Below are 10,320 nucleotides of genomic sequence, written 5' to 3' on the forward strand. Positions count from 1 at the left end.
GACACGAACTGACTCTTCTGTAAATACAGATAAGGCACTATGGGGAACCAATACGGCCTGCCTTAAAATCAGGACTGTGGCTTACAACACGGAGGAACAGTGTATCAGAGGGAAATTCAATATTCTCCTGAATTCCGGGCGTGCCAAAAGAAGAGTTGAAGATCTGAAGCACCTGCATTATTGCACATTTTTATTTTTATTTTTTTTAATTACTTTTTCACCTTTTAACTAAGAAAACCCTTTTTTTCTTTTTTTTCCTTTTTTCTTTTTCTTCACCTGATTTTACCCTTTCAATTACTACATTTTTATTTTTAACTAGTATTATTACTGCTACCATTTTACCATTTTTTAAAGTGTCATTTTATTTTGTCTTTATTTTATTTTGGGACTAATGTTCTCCATTCTATTTTCATCGTTCCTTTAGCAACATTTTTCTCTACCTCAATTTTGCCTCTGTGCTAAACCCTCTTCCCCACTTTTTCCCTTTTGTTGTCCTGTTTCTCTTACCATACTCCAGCTTTAGATTTTCCCTATTCTTTTTACCCCCTGTCAAAATTTCACCCTACTTATATATCCTATGTCCAATCCCCTGCTCTAAATCCTTATACACCTTTCCCTTATCTTCTTTCACTATCTAAATTTTTTCTTCTTCTTCTTCTTTTCTCTCTCTTTTGTTTTATTGTTGTTTGCTTGATTGACAAGTATATTGGGGGGGGGTTTAGGATTGTTTGTGAGGTTACTCGGCTTATTCTTTTTATTTTTCTGTCCCCCTCCCCCCCGCCCCCCCCCCACCCACCCACCCCGCCCCCCCCCCCCCCCGGTTATTTCTGTGCTTCTGTTCTCCCTTGCGTCACTTGATATTATTGGTTGTTTGTAGTTTGTATTCATCTCCAGGAATCTGTTGCTGTAATTTGTTGGGATTAGTGGCGGTTCTATAAGAGTTTTCTCCTCATATAAATAGTCTCTTCCCCTCTTATACTTCATTCTCTTTTCTCTCTTTTTTTTTCCTCTTCTTTTTTTCCTTCCCTTTTACCAATTTCATTTTTGCACTCCTTTTTTTTATTGCTTTCTTTTTTCTCTTCTATCTTTCTCTCTTCTTTCTTCCTTATCTCCGAACTCTCTTAGCTCGGAGGGCCACCTTTATTTGGGGTTATTAATATCGTAAATACATTCGTATTCAGTGCCTGGTACATTGTGCCTTGTTGTGTTGTATTTTGTGCCTTTAAATCAATGCAGCAGATTCAAGCAACAGCGGCCTCTTGATCACCACATGCTCTGTCTGGGGAACAGTTACTGCATGTGAAGCCTCCCTCCACCAGCCAGAAGAGCCACCACAGCTGTGAACAGCACCCACCAGAGGCCCTGGTACCAACGGAGGAGCCGCTGCTACCACAACTGCCCAAGGAGCAACCACAGCCCGAGGAGCCACTGCCACCCAGGGAGCAGCCACTGCCACCCAGGGAGCAGCCACTGAATGACTCAACAACTAGATATGTCAGTGAGATCAAACATGGGTACACAAAGAAACCCCCAAAGGAAAGAAAAGGAGGACTCGCCAGAAAAGCAGCTAAGTGAGACAGAGGCATGCAACATGATGGAAAAAGAATTCAGAATAAGGGTCCTAGAGTACATGCACCGGATATGCAAGAAGCAAGAAGAAACAGATGAAAAAATCAACTACTTATGCAAGAAGCTAGAAGAAACAGATGAAAGAATCAACAACTTAAGTAAGTCCCAAGAAGAAATGAAGAGCGACATAGCTGCAATAAAAAACACCATTGCAGAAACCGGTTTGGCTCAGTGGATAGAGCGTCGGCCTGCGGACTGAAAGGTCCCAGGTTCGATTCCGGTCAAGGGCATGTACCTGGGTTGCGGGCACATCCCCAGTGGGAGGTGTGCAGGAGGCAGCTGATCGATGTTTCTCTCCCATCGATGTTTCTAACTATCTATCTCTCTCCCTTCCTCTCTGTAAAAAACCAACAAAATATATTAAAAAAAAAAAAAAAACACCATTGAAAGGATCAACAGTAGACTAGGAGAAGTGGAGGACCGAATTAGTGAATTAGAAGACAAGGAAGCAAAACACACTCAAACTGTACTGCAACTGGAGAAAAAAATTAAAACACAGGAGGAGAGCCTAAGGGAACTTTGGGACAACATGAAACGAAACAACATACGAATAATAGGGGTGCCAGAACAACAGAAAGATGAACATGGATTAGAAAACCTATTCGAAGAAATAACATCAGACAACTTCCCTGAGGTGGGGAAGAAAAAAGTCACACAAGCACAGAGAGTCCCAAACAAGGTGAACCCAAAAAGACCCACACCAAGACACATCATAATTATCATGGCAAATGTTCAGGACAAAGAGAGAATCTTAGAAGATGCAAGAGAGAGACGGAAAGTTACATACAAGGGATCTCCCATTAGATTATCAAATGATTTCTCAACAGAAACACATCAGGCCAGAAAAGAATGGATGGAAATCTACAAAGTGATGCAAAGCAAAGGACTGAATCCAAGAATAATCTATCCAGCAAGGCTATCATTCAAAATTGAAGGGGAAATAAGAAGCTTCACAGACAAAAAAAGGCTAAGGGAGTTCATCACCACCAAGCCAGCCATGCAAGAAATGCTAAAGGGACTGGTGTGAAAATAAGAAATAACAAGCTCAGAAAGAAAACAGCCACACACAAAAAAAGAAATGGCTACAAACAAGTACCTTTCAGTAATAACTTTAAATGTAAACGGACTAAATGCTCCAACCAAAAGACATCGAGTGGCTGAATGGATAAAAAAACATGACCCATACATCTGCTGTCTACAAGAGACCCACCTCATTAGAAGGGACTCACACGGACTGAAAGTGAAGGAATGGAAAAATATCTTTCACGCAAATGGAAAGGAAAAGAAAGCTGGGGTAGCAATACTTATATCCGACAAAATACATCTCAAAGTGAAGGCCATAACAAAAGATAAGAAAGGCCACTTCATAATACTAAAGGGATCAATACAACAAGAAGATAAAACCCTGGTAAACATATATGCACCCAATGCAGGAGCACCCAAATACATAAAAAAACTCCTGGAAGATATCAAAGGAGAGATCGACAACAATACAATCATACTAGGGGACTTTTTTTTTTTTTTAATATATTTTATTGATTTTTTTACAGAGAGGAAGGGAGAGAGATAGAGAGTTAGAAACATCGATGAGAGAGAAACATCAACCAGCTGCCTCCTGCACACCTCCCATCAGGGATGTGCCCGCAACCCAGGTACATGCCCTTGACCGGAATCGAACCTGGGACCTTTCAGTCCGCAGGCCGACGCTCTATCCACTGAGCCAAACCGGTTTCGGCCATAGTAGGGGACTTTAATACACCACTGACATCACTGGATAAGTCCACTAGACAAACAATCAGCAAAGAAACAGCAATCCTAAATGACTCACTAGATCAGATGGACTTAATTGACATCTTCAGAACACTTCACCCCAAAGCCACGGAATATACATTCCTCTCAGGTGCTCATGGGACATATTCAAAAATAGATCACATATTGGGTCACAAGCAAAGTCTCCACAAATTCAAGAAGATTGAAATCATAAAAAGCATCTTCTCAGACCACGATGGCATAATGTTAGAAATAAACCACAATAAAAACAACCCAAAATACTCAAACACGTGGAAGCTGAATAGCATGTTAAATATTGATTGGGTTACCAATGACATCAAAGAAGAAATTAAAAACATCCTGGACACTAATGACAGTGAAAACACAACAATCCAAAACCTCTGGGACACAATGAAAGCAGTCCTGAGAGGGAAGTTTATAGCTCTACAGGCCTATCTCAAAAAACAAGAAAAAATGGTAGTAAATCATCTAACTCTTCAACTCAAAGAATTAGAAAGAGAGCAACAAGAAAACCCCAGAGTGAGCAGAAGGAAAGAGATAATAAAGATTAGAGCAGAAATCAATGAAATAGAGACCAAAAAAACAATACAGAAAATCAATGAAACCAAGAGCTGGTTCTTTGAAAGGATAAACAAGATTGACAAACCCCTAGCCAGGCTCACCAAGAAGCAAAGAGAGAGGTCCCAAATAAACCAAATCAGAAACGATAGAGGCGAAATAACAACAGACCCCACAGAAATACAAATGATTGTTAAACAATACTACGGACAACTCTACTCCAACAAACTAGACAACCTGGAGGAAATGTACAAATTCCTAGAAAAATACAACATTCCAAAACTCAATCAGGAAGAATCTAAAAATCTCAATAGGCCAATAACTATGGAAGAAATTGAAGCAGTCATCAGAAAGTTTCCAGCAAACAAAAGCCCAGGACCAGACGGCTTCTCAGGGGAGTTTTACCAAACATTTAAGGAAGAACTAAAACCTATCCTCCTCAGACTACTACAAAAAATTCAAGAGGAAGGAACACTTCCAAGCTCATTCTATGAAGCCAGCATCACCCTAATACCAAAACCAGGTAAAGACATCACAATGAAAGAGAATTACAGGCCAATATCCCTCATGAACACAGATGCCAAAATCCTCAACAAAATCTTAGCAAATTGGATCCAGCAGTACATCAGAAGGATCATACACCATGACCAAGTAGGATTTATCCCAGAGATGCAAGGATGGTACAACATCCGTAAATCAATAAATGTGATACATCACATAAACAAATTGAAAGAAAAAAACCACATGGTCATATCAATTGATGCAGAAAAAGCATTCGACAAAGTCCAACACCCATTTTTGATAAAAACTCTCAGCAAGGTGGGAATAGAAGGATCATACCTCAACATAATAAAAGCCATATATGACAGGCCCGCAGCCAACATCATACTCAATGGTCAAAAACTAACACCATTTCCCCTAAGAACAGGAACAAGACAGGGATGCCCACTCTCACCACTCCTGTTCAACATAGTTCTGGAAGTATTAGCCATTGCAATTAGGCAAGAAGAAGAAATAAAAGGCATCCAAATTGGAAAAGAGGAAGTAAAACTGTCCTTATTTGCAGATGACATGATATTATACATACAAAACCCTAGAGACTCCATCAAAAAGCTACTAGACTTAATACATGAATTTGGCAATGTAGCAGGATACAAAATTAACCCCAAGAAATCTGAGGCATTTCTATACACCAATAGTGAACTTTCAGAAAGAGAGATTATAAAAACAATCCCATTTAGCATCGCACCAAAAAAATTAAGATACCTAGGAATAAACTTAACTAAAGAGGTTAAAGACCTCTACTCAGAAAACTACAGGACGTTGAAAAAAGAGATAGAGGAAGACATAAACAGATGGAAGAACATACCATGTTCTTGGATTGGTAGAATCAACATCATTAAAATGTCCATACTACCCAAAGCAATCTATAAATTTCAACGCACTTCCCATTAAAATACCAATGGCCTTCTTCAAAGATCTAGAACGAACTCTCCAAAAATTCATCTGGAATAAAAAAAGACCCCGAATAGCTGCAGCGATCCTGAGAAAGAACAAAGTAGGTGGGATCTCAATGCCAGATATCAAACTGTATTACAAAGCCACTGTTCTCAAAACTGCCTGGTACTGGCACAAGAACAGACATATAGACCAGTGGAATAGAATAGAGAGTCCAGAAATTAGCCCGAACCAATATGGTCAATTAATTTTTGACAAAGGAGGCATGAACATACAATGGAGCCAAGATAGTCTCTTCAATAAATGGTGTTGGGAAAATTGGACAGATATATGCAAGAAAATGAAACTAGACCACCAACTTACACCATACACAAGAATAAACTCAAAATGGATAAAGGACTTAAATGTACGACAGGAAACCATAAAAATTCTAGAAGAATACAAAGGCAACAAAATCTCAGACTTATGCCAAAACAATTTCTTCACTGATACAGCTCCTAGGGCAGTTGAAACTAAAGAGAAACTGAACAAATGGGACTACATCAAAATAAAAAGCTTCTGCACAGCAAAAGAAACCATCAACAAAACAACAAGAAAACCCACCTCTTAGGAAAACATATTTGCCAACATCATATCTGATAAGGGCTTAATCTCCAAAATTTATAGGGAACTCATACAACTTAACAAAAAGAAGATAAACAATCCAATCAAAAAATGGGCAAAGGATCTAAATAGACACCTTTCAAAAGAGGACATTCAGAAAGCCAAGAGACATATGAAAACATGCTCAAAGTCACTAATCATCCGAGAGATGCAAATCAAAACAACAATGAGGTACCATCTCACACCTGTCAGAATGGCCATCATCAACAAACGACAAGTGCTGGAGAGGATGTGGAGAAAAAGGAACACTTGTGCACTGCTGGTGGGAATGCAGACTGGTGCAGCCACTATGGAAGGCAGTATGGAGGTTCCTCAAAAAATTGGAAATGGAACTCCCATTTGACCCTGTGATCCCACTTCTAGGAATATATCCCAAGAAACCAGAAACACCAATCAGAAAGGATATATGTACCCAGATGTTCATAGCAGCACAATTCACCATAGCTAAGATCTGGAAACAGCCTAAGTGCCCATCAGTAGATGAATGAATTAGAAAACTTTGGTACATCTACACGATGGAATACTATGCTGCTGTTAAAAAGAAGGAACTCCTACCATTTTCAACAGCATGGATGGAACTGGAGAGCATTATGCTAAGTGAAACAAGCCAGTCAATGAAGGAAAAATACCACATGATCTCACTCTTTCATGGATAATTAAGACCATTACAAACTTTTGAACAATAATAAATACAGTGGCAGAGCTGCCTCAAACTGATTGTCGGACTGCAGTGGGAAGGCCAGGGAGGGTTGGGGGACAGGAGGGAGGGGAGTAAGAGATCAACCGAAGGACTTGTATGCACCCATATAACCATAACTAATGGACATAAGACACTGGGGGGTAAGGGAGGGCAGGGGCTTGTCAAGGGCGGGGGGGAAAAAAGGACACTTATGTAATACCCTTTGTAATACTTTAAGCGAAAAATAAAAATAAAAAATAAAAATAAAAATAAAAAATAATAATAAAAAAGAAATAGATATTTTTAATAATTTAAGATGTGTGTTCATTTTTCAAAAATGCTTCTTAATATTTAACCCTCCTTATAAGCACATTTTGAAAAATTATTTTTTCTATTTTAATGCCCTACTTATTGAGTCCACCTATTAGCCAGTAGCCTACGGGCTGAATCTGACCTATGTTCTTTAGAAATAATAGTCATTTCAGTGTTTTTTAACTTGGATGCCATTACACAGCACATCCTCATTTATCACATCCTTAACCCACTCCCTTTTGTTTTAGCTCCAGCCACTTCTCACACTTCTGGTACTTGAGTCTGGCCCTAATAGACATTTAAGTTTGCTATTCTGGCTCCAGTGTCTTGTCATTCCAGTTAATTAGAAAGAAGTAAAAAATGTGTGCTCTTCCCTAGTTGGTTTGGCTCAGTGGAAAGAACATTGGCCCATGGACTGAAGGGTCCTGGATTCAATTCTGGCCAAGGGCACATAACTCAGGTGCAGGCTCTATCCCAGCCCTGGTTGGGGCACATTCGGGAGGCAACCAATTGATCTGTCTCTCTCAAATGGATATTTCTCTCTCTGTCTCCCTCCCTCCCTTCCACTCTCTCTAAAAATCAATGGAAAAATATCCTCAGGTGAGGATTAACAACAACAAAAAAGAAAGTGTACTCTTTTTATTAGCATTTATTCAATGAGACATTCATTAAAAAAAGAATTCTATATGTATGTATTTTTATATGAGCTAGAGTCCCGGTGCACGAAATTCGTGCATGGGGGGGGGGTGTCCCTCAGCCCAGCCTGCACCCTCTCCAATCTAGGACCCCTCGAGGGATGTCCAACTGCCTGTTTAGGCCCGATCCCACTGGATCTAAACGGGCAGTCGGACATATCTCTCACAATCCAGGACTGCTGGCTCCCAACCACTCACCTGCCGGCCTGCCTGATTGCCCCTAACCACTTCTGCTTGCCAGTCTGATCACCCCCTAACCACTCCCCTGCCAGCCTGATAGACGCCTAACTGCTCCCCTGCTGGGCCCAGTCACCCCTTACTGCCCTCCTCTGCCATCCTGGTCACCCCCAACTTTTAGGCCTCCCTTTCAGGCCTGGTCCCTCCCAACTGCCTTCCCCTGCTGACCTGATAGCCCACAACTGCCCTCCCCTGCTGGCCATCTTGTGGTGGCCATCTTGTGTGTTGGAGTGATGGTCAGTTTGCACATTGCCTCTTTATTAGATAGGATAATTTGTTTCTGAGTGGAAAGTAGATACATTTATGTCACTGGATTGAACCATCTTTGAATACAATGCTATATAATACTTTGTGCCTTGAATTCAGTTCTATTTTTATAATTTCTGATGTCTGTTTTTGTTTCATTTTCCTAACTTTGTTTCATTTGTTTACCCATTTCTTTATTTTCAACTTTTATGTTTTATTTTGTAGTTACTGTTTTTTAATTGGGGAAATAATTTGTTTTAAGAAATAAAATTCTTCATATGTTCTCTACATACTAGTTTCCAATAGCTTCAAATATACTTCACATCAAATATATATTTGTTATTCATTTTAGGGTTCAACATAATAACTAATTCATGCAAGGATAATCAATGGATGCTAAATCTATACATATAATTTTAAGGAGTAACAAAATATTTACAGACACTCAGAGTACCTCCATACAAGATATTTGTGACATACAAAAGTTAAATAGTACCTTTACTGTGGACACACCTGGCAGACACTTCGTAACCACATGATCACAGTCAACACTGGCAGTAATGGAGCCGAGCACGTGCCTACAGATTTGCTGCATGGGAAGAAGTCAGCATCGCTGACATTCCTGCCCACATGGCATAATTTGAAGCTACATGAAGAAACTTCAGACAGACCTAAGTGGAAAGTCTACAAATAACTGACCTATACTCTTCAAACTGTAAATGTCATGAAAAGCAAAGGAAGCCTAAAGAACTGTCCGAGCCCTGGCCGGTTTGGCTCAGTGGATAGGGCATCAGCCTGCAGACTGAAGGGTCCCAGGTTCGATTCCGGTCAAGGGCATGTACCTTGGTTGTGGGCACATCCCCAGTAGGGGGTGTGCTGGAGGCAGCTGACTGATGTTTCTCTCTCATTGATGTTTCTAACTCTCTATCCCTCTCCCTTCCTCTCTGTAAAAATCAATAAAATATATTAAAAAAATAAAGAAAGAAAGGAAGAAAGAACTGTCTGATATTAAAAGAGACTAAAAGAACAGGACATTGGACATAACACATCATCTTGGATTTACTTGGACCATAAATGATATTATTCAGATAATAAAAAATATCTAAATAAGATCCAAGATTAAATATTAATACTGACCCAATTTTAATTCCCTGATTTTGATAATTCTACTACAATTATGTAAGATCATTCCTTTTTCTTAGGAAATGCACACTAAAGTATTTAGGAGTAAAGAGGTATCATGTCTGGAACTTACAAATCGTTCATATATTATATCTAACAAACTACATTTAAATTTATTTAGGTAATAGACAAGAAGGGAGAAAAGATAAAGTAAATGCAGTAAAATGTTAACATTTGGGGAATGGTTTTAGGAATTCTTTGTACTATTCTTGTAACTTTCCTATAAGACTGAAATTTCCAATACAGAATATTTTTAAAAGAAAAATTCTAAAAATAATTTTAACAAATTATAACCCATTAAATGAAATGAACCGTGAGTTCATATTGATAAATGAATAAATCAAAAGTTCAATGAAGAAGAGATACTTACACTGACTCTAAAAACTTCCCTATAAAGCAATAATTGTGAAGTGAAAAAAGAAACATTACAGAGGAGAAACCCAGCAGATACTGCCTTCACTGATCAACATTAACATCCCCAGGAATGGCAAATCCAAATTGTAGGCCCCATCACAGGATGCAATGAGAAGAGTATAGGACTACTTCTGTGATGCTCTTGCTAAAAATGTCTGAACTAAATATTATCATAAGGAAACATCAGAAAAATCCATGATCTGAAATTGAATTACATTCTACATACATGAGTGGAACTTCCTCTTCAAAAGATTCAAGGTCATGAAAGTCAAGGAAACACTAAGGACCTGTTCCAGACTGAAGGAGAAGAATAGACACCACAGCTCAGTGTAACCCCTGGATCCGAACAGGGTCTTTATGCTGTAACAGAAGCTACAGACAAGTGGCAAAATTTGAAAAGAATGAGAGGATGAAATTATGGAATGGATTAGTGTGAATTTTCTGATTGTGAAGGTA

This window comes from Myotis yumanensis, unplaced genomic scaffold (genome assembly GCF_028538775.1).
Source record: "Myotis yumanensis isolate MYYU_CA2020_CCGP unplaced genomic scaffold, mMyoYum1.0.hap1 SCAF_1, whole genome shotgun sequence".
Lineage (NCBI taxonomy): Eukaryota > Metazoa > Chordata > Mammalia > Chiroptera > Vespertilionidae > Myotis > Myotis yumanensis.